The sequence below is a fragment of the Phyllobates terribilis genome, unplaced genomic scaffold (assembly GCF_046119375.1).
Source record: "Phyllobates terribilis strain yellow unplaced genomic scaffold, ASM4611937v1 Scaffold_1__5_contigs__length_1240528914, whole genome shotgun sequence".
Taxonomy (NCBI): Eukaryota; Metazoa; Chordata; class Amphibia; order Anura; family Dendrobatidae; genus Phyllobates; species Phyllobates terribilis.
The window spans coordinates 576,567,707-576,589,860 of record NW_027362761.1 but is presented as its reverse complement, the minus strand read 5'-3'; positions in this window follow the sequence as shown (position 1 = coordinate 576,589,860).

The following is a 22,154-nucleotide window of genomic DNA, read 5'->3' as shown; positions in this document are numbered from 1 at the left end:
TGACCTCCATCAGGTTGCAAACTGAATATAATTTTTTTCTGCATCTAGCTCTGAAAAAATATTTGGGCTTCTAGCAGTGTGTGGGACTTGGTCTATTAGTCCATCTATACTGACCTCCATCAGGTTGCAAATTAAAAATAATTTTTTTCTTCATTTAGCTCTGAAAAAATATTTGGGCTTCTTGCAGTGTGTGGGACTTGTTCTATTAGTCCTTCTATACTGACCTCCAGCAGGTTGCAAATTGAATATAATTTTTTTCTGCATCTAGCTCTGAAAAAATAGTTGGGCTTCTAGCGGTGTGTGGGACTTGGTCTATTAGTCCATCTATACTGACCTCCATCAGGTTGCAAATTAAAAATAATTTTTTTCTGCATCTAGCTCTGAAAAAATATTTGGGCTTCTAGCAGTGTGTGGGACTTGGTCTATTAGTCCATCTATACTGACCTCCATCAGGTTGCAAATTAAAAATAATTTTTTTCTGCATCTAGCTCTGAAAAAATATTTGGGCTTCTAGCAGTGTGTGGGACTTGGTCTATTAGTCCATCTATACTGACCTCCATCAGGTTGCAAATTAAAAATATTTTTTTTCTGCATCTAGCTCTGAAAAAATATTTGGGCTTCTAGCAGTGTGTGGGACTTGGTCTATTAGTCCATCTATACTGACCTCCATCAGGTTGCAAATTAAAAATAATTTTTTTCTGCATCTAGCTCTGAAAAAATATTTGGGCTTCTAGCGGTGTGTGGGACTTGGTCTATTAGTCCATCTACACTGAGCTCCATCAGGTTGCAAATTAAAAATAATTTTTTTCTGCATCTAGCTCTGAAAAAATATTTGGGCTTCTAGCGGTGTGTGGGACTTGGTCTATTAGTGCATCTATACTGACCTCCATCAGGTTGCAAATTAAAAATAATTTTTTTCTGCATCTAGCTCTGAAAAAATATTTGGGCTTCTAGCGGTGTGTGGGACTTGGTCTATTAGTCCATCTATACTGACCTCCATCAGGTTGCAAATTAAAAATAATTTTTTTCTGCATCTAACCCAGCCAATAGTTTTGGCCTAATACCACAGTTTGGCCACTCAGCTCTGCTCGGTTACCATCCATTGTTTTTTTGTGCAAACAACTCCAGAGTTGTGAATTAGTTAACCACCAAAATGAGTGGAAAAAGGCCTGCTGCTGGTGGAAAGGGGAATAGGCGTGTTGGGAAGGGGAAAAAAGGTTGTGTCCGTGGGGTAGGTGTTAAAGCAACAGTAACATCTGCAGAAGAAAGACCATCTTCCAGCCAAACTAAAATGTCTACTTCTTTTAGCGGACAATGTGATAAGATCCCTTTCTTACGGCCACGCCAATCGCTACAAATTCCAGATGAGGCACAAAAACAGCAGGTGCTTCAACAGATATCAAGTGCTCCTTTAAGTGGGCTCTCCTCCACATCAACTTCAACATCACAAATACTCCAGTCCTCAAAGGTGTCACCCAAATCGCACTTGCTTCCTCACAGCTCCCAAATCTCCAACTGCCCGTCTGAGTATGAGGTAGAACAGATGGTTGAGTCTGCAGAGCTGTTTACTCATACTATAGCCTGGGAATCAGAGGTCGACTCCAGCGCTTCTGTGAATCCAGACGAGGAAATGATCTGCACTGATGCCCAGAATCTTTATGAGTCGGATCCAGGACCAGACGCAGAAGGTTCTGACCATAATATAGACCCTCATTCCCAAACTGTAACTCCTGTTGGTGGAGACAATGAGGAAGACGATGATAAGACTCAAATACCTGATTGGAGCGACAACTTTAGTATTTTGTCAGGGCAGGAACAGGTTGGCTCTGAGGACGACGGGTGTGATAACGCACAGGGTGATGATGATGAGGTCGGAGATCCCACTTACTGTCAACCCACAGTCAGCCAAGAGATGAGGTCAGCAGAGGAGGTGGAGGAAGATGCTAGTGACGACGAGGTCAGGTTGCGCCTTCCTGGACAGAGACGTAGTACTGGAAGCACGTCAACAACTGCATCCTCAAACACAACTCTGCCTCTCACCACAAGTCGTGGTGGCTCTTCAGGTCGCATGGGTGCTAAGCCTTGCATAGCCTGGGCATTTTTTCAGATCGATAAAGATGACCCAACTCGTGTTATCTGTAACATTTGTCAGCAAAAGCTAAGTAGAGGCCAAAAAATACATAGTTTGAGTACTTCATGCATGAACCGGCACATGGACATGAAGCATAAGTTGCAGTGGGAAGCTCAGTGTGCTACAATGCGGCCTAGCCGGCCGGGCCAATCACCGTCTGCCATATCTTGTGCATCCGCGGCCTCTTCATCCTCTGTGACTGGGGGGACAGCAGTCACACCTGTTTTGGGGCGCAGACCTGCCACCTCTTTACCCGCAACAGCCAGCGTGATTGGCAGGTCATCATTTTCTTTGGAGGTGGTAACACCAGCTGGTGTTGAGCGCTGTCCGACATCGATAGCACCACCTTTGGATCAAGGCAACCTAACATGTCCGCCTGCATCTTCCTCACAGACCGGCAGTTTGCCGGGGACACCCTTATCAACCCCGTCTAAGCACAATAGCCAGCCCTCGGTCCCTCAGATGTGGACAAGTAAAAGACCATTTCCTCCTAGCCATGAGAAAGCTAAGAGGTTGAATTTCACCATCTGCAAGCTCTTGGCTACAGAAATGCTGCCTTTCCGCCTGGTGGACACAGAGGATTTTCGAGACCTTATGTCCGTCGCAGTGCCCCAGTACCAGATGCCCAGTCGGCACTACTTCTCAAAGAAAGGTGTGCCTGCGCTCCACCAGCATGTCGCACACAACATCACCGCTTCTTTGAGAAACTCTGTGTGTGACAGGGTGCATTTCACCACAGACACTTGGACGAGTAGGCATGGACAGGGGCGTTACATGTCGCTGACTGGGCACTGGGTAACTATGGTGACAGCAGGACAAGGGGCTGCTGTCCAAGTCTTGCCGTCCCCACGAGTTGTGCGTCAATCCTCTTTATGTCAAAGTTCCTCCACTGCTTCTGCCTCCTCAACCTCCTCTCGGTCTTCCACCTGCACCCAAAGCCTGTCTGGTCATGCCACAAGCTTTCTAACTGCGCAGAAGGGATCCTGCACACCTCCTTACTATGCTGGCAGTAGGGCTCAACGTCATCAGGCGGTTTTTACATTGAAATGTCTGGGAAATGTGAGTCACACAGCTTAGGAGTTGTGGTCAGCTCTGGAGAACCAATTTCATGAATGGTTGTCTCCACTGGACCTGAAACCAGGGAAGGCCGTGTGCGACAATGCTGCAAACCTGGGTGGGGCCCTTCGCCGGGGCAATGTCACACACGTGCCTTGTATGGCTCACGTGTTGAACCTGGTTGTCCAGCAATTTTTAGCCCACTATCCCAGACTAGATGGCCTTCTGCAGAGGGCACGGTCGCTGTGTGCTCACTTCCGCCGTTCGCATCCCGCAGCTCAGCGACTTACATCTCTACAGAAGTCGTTGGGCCTGCCACTTCACCGGCTAAAATGCGATGTGCCTACCTGGTGGAATTCAACTCTGCACATGTTGCAGCGACTGTGGCAGCACCGACAAGCCCTGGTGCAATACGTTCTGACGTATAGCCTGGGCCAACGAGATTCAGAGGTGGGGCAAATCACGCTGGAGGAGTGGTCTCAGATCAGGGACCTATGCACCCTTCTGCACAGTTTTGAAATGGCGACGAAGATGTTTAGTGCTGACGATGCCATTATCAGCATGACTATTCCGGTGATTTACATGCTGGAGCACATGTTAAACAGAATTCGGAGTCAGGTGGTGGCACAAGAGGAGGTGGAGGAAGTAGAGGAGGAGTTGTATGCGGAAGGGCTAACATCTGCAAGGTCCAGACGGTCGGCAGCACCAAGGCGGCAGGCATGTGAGGGTGGGGGAGTTGGTTTTACCAGGGCGCATGGTAGCAGCCAAACTAGTGAGGAAGGTGCAGGAGCCCAGGAAGAAGTGGAGGACGAACTGATGGAAGACTCCTCAGATGAGGGAGACCTTGATCACATTTCTGTTGTGCGAGGTTGGGGGGAGAGGACAGAGGAAGGAAGCATGATTGTTACCTCGCCACCAACACAACAGGGACTTGGTGCTCCTGGATGCGCAACACACATGAGTGCCTTCTTGCTGCACTACCTGCAACATGACCCTCGAATTGTGAGAATTAGAAATAATCCTGAGTACTGGGTTGCCACACTGTTAGATCCCCGGTACAAAAGTAAATTTGCAGAAATTATTCCTGCCATAGAAAGGGATGCACGCATGCAGGAGTATCAGCAGAGACTGTTGCAGAATCTTACATGTGCTTTTCCACAAAATACCAGTGGTGCACGTAGTGAATCTCACAGTTCCAACTTGCCAACCGTGGGACCGTCAAGTGTTCAGCACTCAAACCGTAACAGAACCACAGTATCTGCTGGTAACATCAATTATGCGGAATCATTTCACCACTTTTTTAGCCCATCCTTTGCAAGGCCACAGGAGACAAGAAGTCTGACACATAGTCATCGCCTAGAGACGATGGTACAGGAGTATCTCCAAGTAAACATTGAAGCCACGACTGTGTCACTGGACCCTTGCTCTTTTTGGGCTTCCAATCTGGATAAATGGCCGGAGCTAGCCACTTACGCCTTGGAGATCTTGTCATGCCCCGCAGCCAGCGTTCTGTCTGAACGTGTGTTCAGCGCTGCTGGTGGTGTGCTGACAGATAAGCGCACGCGGCTCTCCACTGATAATGTAGACAGACTCACGTTCATAAAGATGAACAAATCATGGATCCGAAACGACTTTTCTACCCCTGTGTCATCCTGGGGAGAGTAAAAGCTTGATGATTGGTTAAAATCACCCTACCAACCATTTTAAGCTTTCAAATTACTAATCATGTTTATCTGTATCTTGACTGGAAAATAATTTGGGCTTTGTAGCAGTGTGCAGCACTGATCCTATTAGGCCATCTATACTAAAGCTTCACCAGATTTAAAATTAAAAATAATTTTTAGCTGCATCTAGCCCGGAAAATAATTTTGGGTCTCCGAGATGCGCAAGGCACATAAGTGCCTTCTTGCTGCACTACCTGCAGCATGACCCTCATATTGTCAGAATTCGAAGTAATCATGACTACTGGGTTGCCACACTCTTAGATCCCCCAAACTTTTCGATCAACCTTTTCATTTTAATAAAGACCAAAAAAATGGTCATTTTTGAAATTATAAGCATTAGCAGGTTGTTAGAAACTGAAATCAAACAGTTTTCAACTCAAAACTTTATTCTAGGTGATGTTACATTTTCACATAGGACCCCTTGTTCGAAAGGAGCTTCTGAACTCTCTCGTCCATTGAATTTGTCAGGTTTTGGATGGTTTCTGCTTCAATTGTTTTGCATGAGGACAGAATACCCTCCCAGAGCTGTTGCTTAGATGTGAACTGCCTCCCGCCATCATAGACACTCCTTTTAATGATGCTCCAAAGGTTCTGAATGGGGTAGAGGTCAGGGGAGCATGGGGGTCACACCATAAGTTTGTCCCCTTTTATGCCCATATCAGCCAGAGATGCAGATGTTTTATGTGCAGCATGAGATGGTGCATTATCATGCAGAAAAATGATCTTCCTGTGAAATACACGGTTCTTCTTCTTGAACCATGGCAGGAAGTGCTGTTTGAGAAAATCCACGTACATTATGGAGTTCATCTTTAGCGCCTTCAGGGATCCTAAAGGGGCCGACAATCTCTCTCCCCATGATTCCAGCCCAAAACATTACTCCACCTCCTCCTTGTTGGCGCTGTAGCCGTGTTTGCGTGGGGTGTCCATCAACCAGCCATCCTCCACTCCATCCATCTGGACCATCGAGCGCTGCACGGCACTCATCCGTGAACAAAACAGTTTTGAAATCAGTCTTCATGTAATGTTTGGCCCACTGGAGCCGTTTCTGCTTGTGTGAAGTGGATAGAGGAGGTCGACAGGATGGCGCATGCACAGCTGCAAACCTCTGAAGGACCCTGCATCTTGTTGTTCGGGGGACGTTGGAGGCACAAGCAGCTTCAAAAACTTGTCTGCTGCTATGACAAGGCTTTTTTGCCGCTGCTCTTTCAACCTGACGTAATTGCCTGTAGGAAAGAGTCCTCAATTTGCCCTTATCAGCACGCACACGTGTGTACTGTGAATCAGCTACATACTTCTTGATTGCCAAGACACTTCATCCTGATCATCGCACAATGTTGATTGTAGTCATGCCTTGACCTAAACATTCCACAATTTGTTGCTTCTCAGCAGCCGACACATCCTTTTTCTTTCCCATTTTGGCAGAAAATGTAGGCTGCTTAATAATGTGAGAGAGCCTTCTTAAGTAGTCTTGCCTTTCATTGGACACACCTGCCAAACTAATTAGCACAGGTGTCTGCAATTGCTTACAGTGATATAAAGAGCCCTGACACACATCACCATCAATGAGTTTAACTGACAAACAAACAAATTCTTCCCTTATCACTCCTAAACACTTTTTGTATAATAATTTGGAACGCAGTGTACATGTGCTTTTCCACAAAACACCAGTGGTTCACGTAGTGAATCTTACAGTTCTAACTTGCCAACCGTGGTCTGTATGGAGTTGTTCAATAAAGGGCCCAAAATTAAGATAACATAGATGGGAGAGGTCTCTATGAATAGGAATTCCTAAGTATTTGATACCCTGTGAGGGCCAGGCAAAGGGAAAGTTGGACTGGATGGAATCCTATATGGATTTGGGGAGGGAGACATCGAGGGCCTCAGACTTCGCTGCATTGATTTTAAAATTTGACCATGTAACAAAGTGATCTATTTCAGCCATAACAGCATGGATGGATATATGTGATTGAGTGATATATACTAGTACATCATCAGCAAATAGAGAGCACTTGTACTCGGTGCCTCCCACCTCAATCCACCTAATATTGGGGTTATGGCGAATTGATGAGAGCAGGTGCTCCGTCACTAGGATGTATAAGAGAGGGGACAGAGGACATCACTGCCTTGTCCCATTGGTGATTGTGAAAGGTGATGAAAATGTTCTGACGCACCCCCTGGGCCTTGGGACACCCGGAGCCGGACCCTTTTTGGTGGATGCTGGTGGTTGTAGTCTTCGTGGCGGCGACCCGGTTCCGTGGCTCAGGGCGGTCAAACCAGTGGCGGAACTATTTATGTGGTTTTCATGTTTAAATGTCCGACTACGCCACCCGTGGATTGCGGTCAGAGTGAACCGCCGCTACAGGGCAGACCACTGAGGCTGGTGTTGTGGGTGCAGCAGAGCGTAGCATAACTCCCCACGGGAGGAGTATAGCCTCAGGGCAGTGTATGCGGAGGATGGGGGTGATGGTGCAGGGCAGCAGCAGTAACGACACGGAGTCAGTGATGCAGTTCAGGGCCTTTACTCACAGTTCTTATTATCCAGACCACGTCTGCAGGTAACGGCTGCCCACGTCGTACTGTGCTCACCAGGTGAGGGGCTCAGACAACTCCCAGATAACTTTGGAGCACTTCACAGGACCCCCTTTGTGTGTCCTTTGTCTGGCCTTTCTTACCAACACTTCTGTCCGGCTGCCTCGGGCCTCCTCTTGGTAAACTTGGCGCCAGTTTCCCTGACCCTATGTGGTGCCTTCCTAGCGGGTGTAGCGAGGGGCTGCGCCACATAAAATGTCAGAGCCTCCGGTTTCTAGCTGAGGGTCGTTTCCTGCCTCCACTAGTTCGGGGACCGGTCTCCCCCTTTGGCCTGACCCCTCCACGCAGGTGGATTCGGGCGTGCGGTGGCGACTCGCCCATCCGCACCCCTGGGATCCCTTCATTCCTCGTTCCTGGAGCCTTCTCCGCTCCTCTTCCTTCCTTCTCCCTCTTCCAGGCCTGGGCCTCTGTTACTAGGCCCGCCTCCGGAGCAGAGCTCATGCAGAGCCCCTGCTCCCTGCCACTTCTGCTCAGACTTCTCTGCACTGAACTAAGATGGTGCCCACCTTTTATACTCCCTTCTCAATGCACCCAGGAACTGCTTCCTCCCTGCTCCTGCACAACAGGGTTCCCCTTCCTCAGTGTTCCCTCCCCCCACTCCAGCCAGGGACAGGGACTGTCGTGCCCATCTCAGGGGCATATTGGTCGCCCTGCCCCACGGCAATGTGGTGTAATGCATGCAGGTGTCGGGTCCTGATCCACACTCCATCCTTACCTGAGAGTGAGATATCACACCTCTGGGTGAGGTGCAATACGTCTGTAGCAACCGAGCCCTCAGGGTGCTACAGTTCCATTTATCTTCAGCCTAGGTGACGTATTGCGATACAGGGCCGTGATTTTGGCTATAAAAGGGTCCCCTAGACCCCTACCCCAAGCTTTTTAAGAGAATCATATATGGCGTGCCAGGAGACTCTATGGAATGCTTTCTCAGCATCCAACGAGAGTATCTAATTACAAATTTTTAACTGCATCTAGCCCAGGAAATACTTTGTGCCTAGTAGCAGTGTCTGCTAGTGAGCGGATTATCCCGGCTGTTAAGCAAGCTGCACCACCTGTAGTTTAGACACTTAATTTTTTCAAAGGAAATGCTTCGGGACCATGGGATACTTAGTGAAGAGCATCAGGAGGCACCCCAAGGCATAGGGGCTGGGACTGGCAGTAGGATGCCTTGCGGTGGACAGCCAAGCTCGATCCTTATAAAAGCTTTTTAACTGCAGCAGCTTTAGTGGACGCTACTGGAGCTGGAATTACCGCGGCTGCTGGCATGAGACTTGCCCTCCAATAGATCCTTGTAAATGGATTTAAAGTGTATTTATTCAAATTAGAGAGACAATTTAAATTAAAAAGCTTAGAGCTGCCTCCACCACAGGGGGGCTCGCTCGACCCACCAGCGGACAGGCACCAGTATTGGGAGAGGGGGGCTGGCCGTCAGGGTTCACCGCGGCTCTGGCACAAACCCGGCGACACGGAGGTGGCACGGGCAGGAGCGGACTGGCCGTGTCGGCTTCTCACTTTTTGGATTTTAGAAGGGCATGACATGCCTATATCTGTGTCTCCCCCTCCTTTTACTCCTCCACCTCTTTTATTTTCGCATGACTATATGTGCTTGTCACTTTTCCATGTGTTAGTTATGTCTTCTGAGCAGTTTGTCAGCTTTTGGACACCTTTGAAGGTGTTTTCTATGTGTTTCTATGTGTTTTTGTTTGCCTGCCATTGGTTTTAACGGTGTTCGAAGGTGTTCGACGAACAGTTCGACGAACAGTTCGGCGAACACACGGGTGTTCGACGAACCGAACCGAACTCGAACACTACGGGGGTGGCTCAACACTAGTCGGCTTCTCATTTTTTGGATTTTAGAAGGGCATGACATGCCTATATCTGTGTCTCCCCCTCCTTTTACTCCTCCACCTCTTTTCTTTTCTCATGACTATATGTACTTGTCAATTTTCCATGTGTTAGTTGTGTCTTCTGAGCAGTTTGTCAGCTTTTGGACACCTTTGAAGGTGTTTTCTATGTGTTTCTATGTGTTTTTGTTTGCCTGCCATTGGTTTTAACGGTGTTCGAAGGTGTTCGACGAACAGTTCGACGAACAGTTCGGCGAACACACGGGTGTTCGACGAACCGAACCGAACTCGAACACTACGGGGGTGGCTCAACACTACTGAAGAGCCACTACGACTTGTGATCAGAGGCAGAGTTGTGGTTGAGGATGCAGTTGTTGACGTGCTTCCAGTACTCCGTCTCTGTTCAGGAAGGCGCAACCTAACCTCGTCGTCAATAGCATCTGTGATGCCCCGCTGCGCTTGGTATCACAGATCCTAGAAGAGTGCATTGATGGAATCCTCCACAAAAGGCCCCCATAAACATTCACACATCTCCACCTTCCACCTCAGACCAGCAGAGGGAGCCCGTTAGGGATATAAATAGGGAAGGTGGAGCTAGGCAGTTCAGTTCCTCTGAAGAGTTCCTGCAGTAGAGAAGCCTAAGAGAGGTCAGTCTGCAGTGGAGCTCAGTCTAGTCTAGAGAACGCAGTTAATAGTTCAGCAGTGGAGCACGAGGCTCCTGCTTGCTAGATTCAGGGAGCCCAGATAGAGCTTAAGGTGTGCCGGTGCCGTAAGATCAGTGAAGCGCGGCAAGCTGCCGTTAATGTGTATAGCCTAGTGAGGGCCCGAGTAGGCCGAAGGCGAGTGGCGAGTTAGTACATAAGGGGCAGAGGAGCTTAACCAGCTCACCCCGAAGCATTTACCGGACACAGGATCCGAGCTTACCGGTATCTCTATGACCCAGTAAGGCATAACCGGAATCCCTGGAGAACTACAAGTCCCAGGATCGCTAAGGTGCTGATATGTAACAGAGCCAGGAGACGCTTAGGCCCCGCATACTGGGAGTGTGAACTCCAAGAGAAGGCCCTACTACAAGGTCAGCCAGCGCAAGACAGAGACAAAGTTAGGCCTAGCTCCAGGCAGATCAGAAACTTACTACGCAGAGGCAAGAAACAGGAGGCCCTACACCCGCTCATTGGGGAGGATCCTGATATGCACCCTTCACCCTACAGTGCTTCGGGATGTGCCTGAATTTCCACCAGTAAAAGGTACTGAAGTGACTACCGTGTCCGTTCCCGTTCTTGCTCTGACCCAGCTGGGTCTCGCCTGTCCTGCATTCCCCCTGCATACGCTGCCCTGAGACCTAGCTCCACCTGTGGGGAGCTATACCATCGAGCTGCCTTATCACCGGCCTCAGTGGACTGCTGCAGCGCTGGTGCTTGTCACCAGATACCACAGGTGGCGTCATGAACTCTTATAAAATTAACAATTATCCACCTTTTTAAAGAGAGACCCCAGGGTACGGGCCAGGGAGCCGACCACCGCGACATCCCCAAGGCCAGGCAAATGCCCGGGTACCGAGTCATCCCCATCCCCAGGGCTAGTCACATCCTCCTCCACCTCCTCTGCTGACCTCATCGACTGGCTGACTGTGGGTTGACAGTAAGTGGGATCTCCAACCTCGTCATCATCACCCTGTGTGTTATCACACCCGTCGTCCTCAGAGCCAACCTCTTCCTGCCCTGACCGAAAAGTCAAGTTGTCGCTCCAATCAGGTATTTGAGTCTCATCATCGTCTTCATCATTGTCTCCACCAACAGAAGTTACAGTTTGGGAACAAGGGTCTACATTATGCTCAGAACCTTCTTCATCTGGTCCTGGATCCGACTTATAAAGATTCTGGGCATCAGATCAGATCATTTCCTCATCTGGATTAACAGAAGCTCTGGAGCAGACCTCCGTTTCCCAGGCTATAGTATGAGTAAACAGCTGTGCAGACTCAACCATCTGTGTTACCCCATACTCAGACGGGCAGCTGGAGACTTGGGAGCTGTGAGGAAGCAAGTGCGATTGGGGTGACACCTCTGAGGACTGGAGTATTTGTGATGTTTAAATTGAGGTGATGGAGAGCCCACTTGAAGGAGCACTTGATATCCGTAGAAGCACCTGCTGTTTTTGTGCCTCATCTAGAATTTGTAGCGATGGGCGTGTCCGTAAGAATGGGATCGTATCACATTGTCCACGAAAAGAAGTCGACATCTTAGTTTGGCTGGAAGATGGTCTTTCTTCTGCAGATGTTACTCCCCCCCCCCACCGTGGGGGGCCTCGACCCACCGGCGGACAGGCACCAGTATTGGGATAGGGGGGCTGGCCGTCAGGGTCCACCGCGGCTCTTGCACAAACCCGGCGACACAGAGGTGGCACGGGCAGGAACGGACTGGCCGTGTCGGCTTCTCACTTTTTGGATTTTAGAAGGGCATGACATGCCTATATCTGTGTCTCCCCCTCCTTTTACTCCTCCACCTCTTTTCTTTTCGCATGACTATATGTACTTGTCACTTTTCCATGTGTTAGTTGTGTCTTCTGAGCAGTTTTTCAGCTTTTGGACACCTTTGAAGGTGTTTTCTATGTGTTTCTATGTGTTTTTGTTTGCCTGCCATTGGTTTTAACTGTGTTCGAAGGTGTTCGACGAACAGTTCGACGAACACACGGGTGTTCGACGAACCGAACCGAACTCGAACACTATGGGGGTGGCTCAACACTACTGGCAGGTTGTACAAATGGCCTTTTTGGGGTTATCAGCAGAGTCTTTAAAAAAATTCCAGACTCTGGAAGACCTACCGGTTGTACTGGCAACGTCCCTCGTGTTGGTGTTATGGGGAACGGTTGCCCGCTTTCTATCTGCGGCCACAACACTGCTTCTTCCTGCCTGTTGGGGTACTCTGCCTCCCTCCCCCTGTGTGCTGCTGGCCTCGCTCTGCGTGTCCTCCTGCCACGTTGGGTCAGTTAATAGATCATCCACCACCTCCTCCTCTTCCACTTGCGCACCACGGTCCTCCTCCTCACTTTGTGGCAATTGTATCTCGTCATCGTCCACCTCTAGTGACAAATTGCCAGAGTCGCTATCCTGTGGCCGTGGCTGTTCAAATATTTAGCCATTGCTACATGGGATCTCCTCTTCCAGCACTTCAAGCGGAGCAGGCAAGGGGCCCAAATATGGAAATAGACCAGTGAACAGCTCTTCAGTGTGACCAAGTGTGGGATCAGTTGCTGTCTGATGACACTTGGCATGGTGGGAGGAAGGAGCATCAGGGTGAGGAGGAGTATGCGGTCGAGACTCACGGCTACTAACACTTGACCGTGTGGAAGACATACCGGAGGTGGTGGTGCTCAGGTGACTGGAAGTATTATCTGCTATCCAATTAATAACCTATGAACAAACCAAGGCCAACCGTAGAACGCTAAATGGACCACGGTACCTGAACAACCTGTTGAGTCCCTGGTCCAGAGAAGCCTACTCATATCATCAATCAAAAAACAGGAGAACAAAAATGAGTAATTAGGCAAAATAAGTAAAGTTTCATTAATAAATAAATTCAAGACATGAAGGTATACAAAATCCATAGAATGGGGGAATAAAGTTCAAGGTGCCGGAAAGAAGAGGGGGGGGAATTTCTGGGAGGGCAAAAACCATCACAGTTGTTTAAATATATAAATACATGACCAAGGGCAGATATGCATCAATAAAATCGACAGGAGAGAGTATAAATGGGACAATAAAGGCTCACCCCCATAAAACAGCAAGAACCTCCTAGTCAGTACTAGAGAGAGAATGTGTACACATCACAGATCATACTCAATAGCAGTGGATGAGGTCTTAAGTTAAATGCAAATGTAACAGCAAAAAGCATGTCAATAAATAAGGGGTGCACTACAGTGATGTCCCAAGAGGATTCCCAGAACCATGAACCATTGCACTCACCCGTAAGGTCAGTAAAGGAGAGCCCACGATTCCCAGAGGCCCCCAGGATGGCACATAGGGAGGAAAACGTGCCCCGACGCGCGTTTCGCCGGTCTTTCTCAAGAGGCGCATTGTTGAAGCGCCACCAGGACCTGTAATTTTACGACCCGGATCAATCACGTGATCCAAGGGTCAAGAGAGCAGATTGGAGGATGCCGGCGCGTGTGCCCAGAACCACGCCCCCATCTCACCACACCCCTTATTTATTTACATTTGCTTTTAACTTGAGACCTCATCCACTGCTATTGAGTATGATCTGTGATGTGTACACATTCTCTATCTAGTACTGACTAGGAGGTTCTTGCTGTTTTATGGGGGTGAGCCTCCTTTATTGTCCCATTTATACTCTCTCCTGTCGATTTTATTGATGCATATCTTCCCTTGGTCATGTATTTATATATTTAAACAACTGTGATTGTTTTTGCCCTCCCAGAAATTTCCCCCCCTCTTCTTTCCGGCACCTTGCACTTTATTCCCCCATTCTATGGATTTTGTATACCTTCATGTCTTGAATTTATTTATTAATAAAACTTTACTTATTTTGCCTAATTATTCATTTTTGTTCTCCTGTTATTTGATTGATGATATGAGTAGGCTTCTCTGGACCCGGGACTCAACAGGTTGTTCAGGTACCGTGGTCCATTTAGCGTTCTATGGTTGGCCTTGGTTTGTTCACTTGTGCTTTTTCTGTATTTTTACAGTTTGTGTTTGGCTGAATATGGACTTCCGTGCGCGAGACAGCACCTGGCTCGCTCATCTAAATGAGCTATCTAATAATGGGGGTTTGGCGGTGCAGGATACGGATCAGAAGCTGAGGGGGAGCATCACTAAGCTTAAGGCTTTACTTAAACACAGAACTAGAACGTGGTGGAATCACGCCTTTCTAAACAAATATATTGAGAGGGCCCTAATTCCTAGGGGTCTGCGGATTCAAACATTCCCATCTTTTAAAATCGAGGATGAGTCTTTTAGGACAAATGGGAGGCTCTTGTGGATACTTGCTCCCTCGGCTTTCTAAACCTCTTAAGGGAACACAATGAAAAATCTCTCCTCGAGATGGAGTCAGAGATCAATCTCCTACAAGGACAGATCAAGAAAGATCTCCCCAATGATGATATTAAAAAACTTAACAAGGAGGTTGACTCGGAATGCCAGAAATTGGTTAAGGAAATTCAGATCACAAAAACAAAAAAATTTCAACGGGATATACAAGACAAATTGGCTTGCAGAGTTTATAGGTGGAGGTCACCAGTTGAGAGTGTGAGACCAAGATTTAGAAATAACTCTCATTCACGTTCAAGATCCACATCGGTTACTTTGGGTGCCTCAAGTGAGGATCAGACTGTGGCCATCACTTCGGACTCCCAGGCGGACCAATCTATACAACCTGCAACACGTACCCAGACCAGACCTAATACCAGGAGAAAACGCACTACCCACTACCAGGTTGGTGACTCCCGGGGGGGGCTCCAGGTTGTGAACTTGACTACTCACACTTTGACCGAGACGCAGATGGAGGTCCTTGGTATGGGCCTTTCGCTCCCACGAATGCCTTTGACTACTTCACGGCCCTCAAAGACCTCCATCTGTTTGCTCGTAAATTAATACTTAAAAAACTTCATTCCAGGTCGGGTGGTGATGTCAACTCCATGACGGCAATGGAGAGGGAGTCCCTATAACATCTGGAGGATCTCCTTCTGGAGCAAACTCCCTCGACAGGTGGGTTACCACAGGTCAGGATTCCTAAATCAACGAGGTTCCCCCCCTTGTCCATAAGCACGGAGGTGGAAATTTTTGTTAACTTGGTTGCGGAGGACTTTAGAAAACTCTCCACACGGACGAGATTTGATAACCTAACCTCCGCCCAACGTTTGGCAATAGATCAGTTACAATCATTTAAAGATGCGGTAATTAAACCGGCGGACATGGGTGGGAACATCGTCCTGTGGCCTCACCACAAATATGAGAGGGAGGCTTTGCGCCAGCTGAGAGATATGGATACATACTCTAGGCTATCGTATAACACTACGGCCTCCTTCTCCGTTGCCCTACAGGGAATCTTGGCCCGTGCCTGCGAGCGGGGTATTATAGATAAGAGGACTGTGGAGGCTCTTACTGTACGTTTCCCCAAAACAGACACTTTTTACCTGCTCCCTAAGATTCATACGGACGCTGTCAACCCACCGGGACGTCCGATCATGTTCGGGTTGGGAGGTCTCTGTGGTCCAATTTGTCAATACGTGGACAGCCATCTGAGACCACTGGTGGAGTCCCTTCCTTCCTATGTAAAGGACATGACTGATGTCCTTACCAGGGTTGACGGCGTTCTTTTGGAGCCAGGTACTATCATGGTCACGGCCGATGTAGAGAGTCTGTATACCTGCATTAGTCACGATCTGGGCCTTTCAGCGGTTCGTCTGTTCCTCGGGACCTCTGACCTGGACGGACCGTCATGGGAGTTTATTCTCGAGCTCCTCCACTTTATCCTCTGCCATAATTATTTCCTATTCAAGGATACGGTGTACCTACAGCAACGTGGCACGGCCATGGGCGCGGCCTGCGCGCCTTCGTATGCAAACCTCTTCCTCGGAGCGTGGGAGAGGGAACTATTTGGGGACACGGACGCGCGAGGCGCTGACCGGGTCGTGACCTGGCTGAGGTACATCGATGATATCTTATTCTTTTGGCGGGGATCGGTGGAGGAGCTCGACAGTTTCATGAGGCAACTTAATACCAACACGTGGGGCATTAAATTGATTTATACCTATCATCAACAACGCATGGACTTCCTGGACGTCACTCTGGAGGTGGACTCACACTCCTTCATCCAGACTGACGTCTACTGGAAGCCCACAGCGGTGAATTCATTGGTCCACGCTGCCTCGGCTAATATTCCATCTACCATAAGGGCCGTCCCGGTCGGACAGTTCCTGAGGGCGAGACGTATCTGTTCCACTGAGATTAAATTCGAAAGACAGGCTGCAGATCTGACTGAAAGGTTCAGACAACGTGGCTACAGCAACAGATGCATCGGCCGTGGGTATGGTAGGGCACGCAGTACCCCCCGCAGTCGCCTGCTATACCCCGCTCGGCAGCCCCATTCCGAGATTCCTGAGAGGACCCGCTTCATCTCCACCTTCAATCATGAGTGGGGGGCGATGAGGCGGGTCCTGTCCCGACACTGGAATGTTCTCAACGCGGAGCCCTCCCTGAGAGATGTGGTGGGGAACCACCCACTAATGACAGCGAGGCACGCCAAGAATCTAGGCGACCTCCTTACCTGCAGCCACTATATCCCACCGACAGTTAACCCCTTTGGGTCATGCGGGCCCAGGGTAGGTTCTTTTCCATGTGGCCACTGCTTGGCCTGCGCCAATGTCCTTCGCAGTTCATCGTTTACGTCATCTGACGGCTCCCGTACTTTTCGAATCTCTAAATACATCTACTGTAGTACAACCCATGTGGTTTATTATGCCACATGTAGTTGTAAAAAGATTTATGTGGGACTTATCACTAGAGAGATGAGGATTCGAGTACGGGAGCATGTGCGGGACATTGGCGCGGCTAAATCTGTGACGGATCCCCAGGAGCTCAGAACGCTGCCACGACACTTTAAGGCAGCCCATGACTGCGATCCACGCAGCCTTATGGTGCGTGGTATTGACGTTGTGCATTTGGGCTCCCGGGGGGGAAATTCTAAGCTCTGTCTTGCGCAGAAAGAGGCCAGATGGATAAACATTTTGGATACCCTGGCCCCGCGTGGCCTAAACGAAAATTTGGGGTTCTCTGCCTTTTTATGATGGCTCTCCCTGTGTTCTGGTGCTCTCCCTTAGCTTTCTCTTCCTGTACTGCCTCTTTAGTTGGCACTGATGGTTTTAAGCTTGTTTTTAAAAATAATGTCTTGGTTTTATCCCTGTTTTTTTTTCTTTTTTTCACATTTCAGATTTAGTTATTACCATTCTATACAAGCAATGTGCGCCACCTTTTTGGACCAATTCTCACGAATGACATCTGATATTCGATATGGATGAGATCTGCCCCTGGAGACAGCTTTGTCACCTCTGTGCCATATTTAATCTATATGCTTTTTACATTATACATTTTCTGTATTGTATCTATGCTATATGTATTTTACATATGGGAAGTGCTTTTTGATGGTGGGGTTGAGTGATTGACACACTCTCTTGTGGTGTGTCCCTGCTACCCAATCGGATCGCACAGTCATGGATAGATTTCCCAGACATACTTCTCCCTACCTTCATTGGCGTGTTATTGATAGCATTTTCTGCTCTCCTAATGGGGTATTCTCTCAGCTGCGGGAGTGGAACGCGTGTGTGGCGGTCCCTTGCTTGCCCGCGCTCGTGCCCGACTGTCTTTATGTCCCCGACGCGCTCCTGCACGCCGGTGACTTGACGGCTGGGGTGCACGCGACGGGGGGCGTGGTTCCGGGCACACGCGCCGGCATCCTCCAATCAGCTCTCTTGACCCTTGAATCACGTGATTGATCCGGGTCGTATAATTACAGGTCCTGGTGGTGCTTCAACAATGCGCCTCTTGAGAAAGACCGGCAAAACGCGCATCGGGGCACGTTTTCCTCCCTGTGTGCCATCCTGGGGGCCTCTGGGAATCATGGGCTCTCCGTTACTGACCTTACGGGTGAGTGCAATGGTTCATGGTTCTGGGAATCCTCTTGGGACATCACTGTAGTCCACCCCTTATTTATTGACATGCTTTTTGCTGTTACATTTGCATTTAACTTGAGACCTCATCCACTGCTATTGAGTATGATCTGTGATGTGTACACATTCTCTATCTAGTACTGACTAGGAGGTTCTTGCTGTTTTATGGGGGTGAGCCTCCTTTATTGTCCCATTTATACTCTCTCCTGTCGATTTTATTGATGCATATCTTCCCTTGGTCATGTATTTATATATTTAAACAACTGTGATTGTTTTTGCCCTCCCAGAAATTTCCACCCCTCTTCTTTCCGGCACCTTGCACTTTATTCCCCCATTCTATGGATTTTGTATACCTTCATGTCTTGAATTTATTTATTAATAAAACTTTACTTATTTTGCCTAATTACTCATTTTTGTTCTCCTGTTTTCCAATTAATAACCTGTTCACACTGATCAGTTTGCAATAGTGGTCTTGTTGTTCTGTGCCTCCCTAGTAATTCGGTCAAGAACTGGGAGCGAGAAGATGTGGCTGTTGGTTGTGGCACATTTTCACCTTGGCCACGGCCCCGTCCTCTGCACATACCATCACCAGAACGTCCAGTTCCACGTCCCTTGCCACGCGCCTTGCCCATTGTAAATGAAGTAAAATAGCTTACACTCGCACTATCAATGGCAAAAGGGTAATAAAAAGGAGATTAGAACTGGGGAAGACGAAAACCACAGTTCTATTTTTCTGGCCTACACCAGACTCTTTTAAACAGATATATTGGTGTCTGAACAGTCAGAGAGACACTGAAAACTATTTTTTTATGGAAAAAATACAAAAAAGTGGATAATACAGAGATTTGAACCGTGGAACTGCAAAACCACAGTTATAATTTCCTGGTGTATACCAGACTTGTTAAAATAGATATATTTGTGTCTGAATAGTCAGCGACACACTCAAACTGTTTTTTTTATGGAAAAAAGGCAAGCAGGTTGATAACACCTAGATTTGAACCGTGGGAGAGGAAAAACACAGTTCTAGTTCTCTGGCCTACTACAGACTCTTTTAAACAGATATATTGGAGTCTGAACAGTCAGCGAGACATTGAAAATGTTTTTTTTATGAAAAAAAGACAAAAAAGTGGATAAGTCTAGCAATTTGACCAACAGGAGCACACAGGACTGTAATGCAGTGTTTGTTGGTATAACCACTGCGTCTCCTATACAGCCTGCCTGCCTGATATTTGGGATGGATATTAGTCCTGAGAAGGACTGTTTGTTTGATTTGGCAGGCTTTAGACAACCTACACTAACTATTTCACAGTATAAATCTCTCCCTAGCTCAGCAGCACTCTCCCTACACTGTCTGATCCGGAGCGACTATGTCCAAGATGGCGGCACCCAGTTTTAAATACTCGAGGTGACGCTGTGCGGCCAGCCAATCACTGTAATGCCCACAACCAACATGGCTGCAGCATTACAGTGACTAGCTGGCAAACCCTGCATGTTCATTGGCTCTGTAAAGAGCGCCAAACATGTAGGGCAGAGACCCGAGCTCCCGCCCGAGTAACCCGGAAATGCTCGGTGCTCGCCGAACATCCCAAGTAGTGAGATGCTCGGGCGAGTACCGAGCAGTGTCGAGCATGCTCGCTCAACACTATTAATTATTTTAATTTACTAAGATAATGACTTTTGTGTTTTCATTGTCTATAAGCCATAATCATCAACATTAACATAAATAAACACTTGAAATAGATCACTCTGTCTGTAATGACTCAATATCTATCTATCTATCTATCTATCTATCTATCTATCCGGGGGGGGGGGGGGTATTTAGTCAGCCACCAATTGTGCAAGTTCTGCCACTTAAAAAGATGAGAGAGGCCTGTAATTTACATCATAGGTAGACCTGAACTATGAGAAACAAAATGAGAAAACAAATCCTGAAAATCACACTGTCTGATTTGGAAAGATTTTTTTTTTCAAATTTTGTTAGAAAATAAGTATTTGGTCAATTACCAAAGTTCATCTCAATACTTTGTGATGTCCTTTGTTGGCAATGACAGAGGTCAAAGATTTTCTGTAAGTCTTCACAAGGTTGGCACACACTGTTGCTGGTATGTTGGCCCATTCCTCCATGCAGATCTCCTCTAGAGCAGTTATTTTTTGGGGCTGTCGCTGGGCAACATGGACTTTCAACTCCCTCCAAAGGTTTTCTATAGGGTTTAGATTTGGAGACTGGCTAGGCCACTCCAGGACCTTGAAATGCTTCTTACGAAGCTACTGCTTCATTGCCCTGGTGGTGTGCTTGGGATCATTGTAATGCTAAAAGACTAAGTCACGTTTCATCTTCAATGCCCTTGCTGATGGAAAGAGGTTTGCACTCAAAATCTCATGATTCATTCTTTCATCTACATGGATCAGTCGTCCTGGTCCTTTGGCAGAGAAACAGCCCCAAAGCATGATGTTGCCACCTCAATGCTTCACAGTAGGTTTGGTGTTCTTTGGATGCAACTCAGCATTCTTTCTCCTCCAAACACGACGAGTTGTGTTTCCACCAAACAGTTCAACTTTGGTTTCATCTGATCATATGACATTCTCCCAATACTCTTCTGGATCATCCAAATACTCCCCAGCAAACTTCAGGAGGGGCCAGACATGTAATGGCTTAAGCAGGGGGACACATCTTGTACTGCAGGATCTGAGTCTCTGGCGGCATAGTGTGTTACTGATGGTAGCCTGTGTAACGTTGGTCCCAGCTCTCTGCAGGTCATTCACTAGGTCCCCCCGTGTAGTCCTGGGATTTTTGCTCAGCATTCTTGAGATCATTTTGACCCCACGGGGTGAGACCTTGTGTGGAGCCCCAAATCGAGGGAGATTATCAGTGGTCTTGTATGTCTTCCATTTTCTAATTATTGCTCCCACAGTTGATTTCATCACGCCAAGCTGCTTGCCTATTGCAGATTCAGTCTTCCCAGCCTGGTGCAGGGCTACAATTTTGTTTCTGGTGTCCTTCGACAGCTCTTTGGTCTTTACCATAGTGGAGTTTGGAGTGTGACTGTTTGAGGTCGCGGACAGGTGTCTTTTATACTGATAACAAGTTTAAACAGGTGCCAGTACTACAGGTAATGAGTGGAGGACAGAGGAGCCTCTTAAAGAAGAAGTTACAGGTCTGTGAGCCAGAAATCTTGCTTGTTTGTAATTGACCAAATATTAATTTTCCACCAAAATTTGAACAAAAAATTCTTTCCAAATCAGACAATGTGATTTTCAGGATTTTTTTTCTCATTTTGTCTCTCATAGTTGAGGTCTACCTATGATGTCAATTACAGGCCTCTCTCATCTTTTTAAGTGGGAGAACTTGCACAATTGGGGGCTGACTAAATAATTGCGCACCTTTCTATATAGGAAAGGTGTGCATATTGACCGGATACCCCGACGCGCGTTTCGGTCTCCCTTCGTCAGGGGGCATGTTTGGTTCCGCCGTTTGTACTTGTACTTGTACTTACCCTTTTTGTGTGTCTGACACTATTTATAAATAAATTTTGATATATTTTCTTTAAAGTCAGAGGCTTATTTATCGTTGTTTGTATTGTGTCTTCCGTCCGTTTTGACGATTTAGCCTATTTAGTCCTTAATATGGTAGTTTATAGCAACAATATATACTAGAGATTCGGCATATATACTCTTTCTTTAGGGTCTACATACTACCACCGTCCATGAATTGTGTTTACTATAATATCTTTGTATTGTAAGAATATCATTGGTTCGGATGACTCTCATGGGCTTTTCTTCTTTATTATCATTTTTAGGCTAATATTAGCTGCAGCCATTTGCAGTCTTCTTACGTTGCTATGGCTACTTCACCAAACCCTTAAAGATTAGATTTAGATCTTAATCCTGAGATGATTTTTTTCAGCAGCAGCTGTCTGCTGCCTGAGAGGTGTGGCAAATTACATCATTAAGACGGTGAGATGGTGAAGGAGCGCTACTTAAGAATTAAGTGTGCAGACATGACACAGGAGTGTGCTAAAGGAGCAGACATCTTACTAATGAGGCCTGACACCATGTAAGCAGAGTCACTCTCTAATAGAGCTTCCTGTACTTGGTAGAACCGACATCAGTGGCTTTCTAGGATATTGGCCC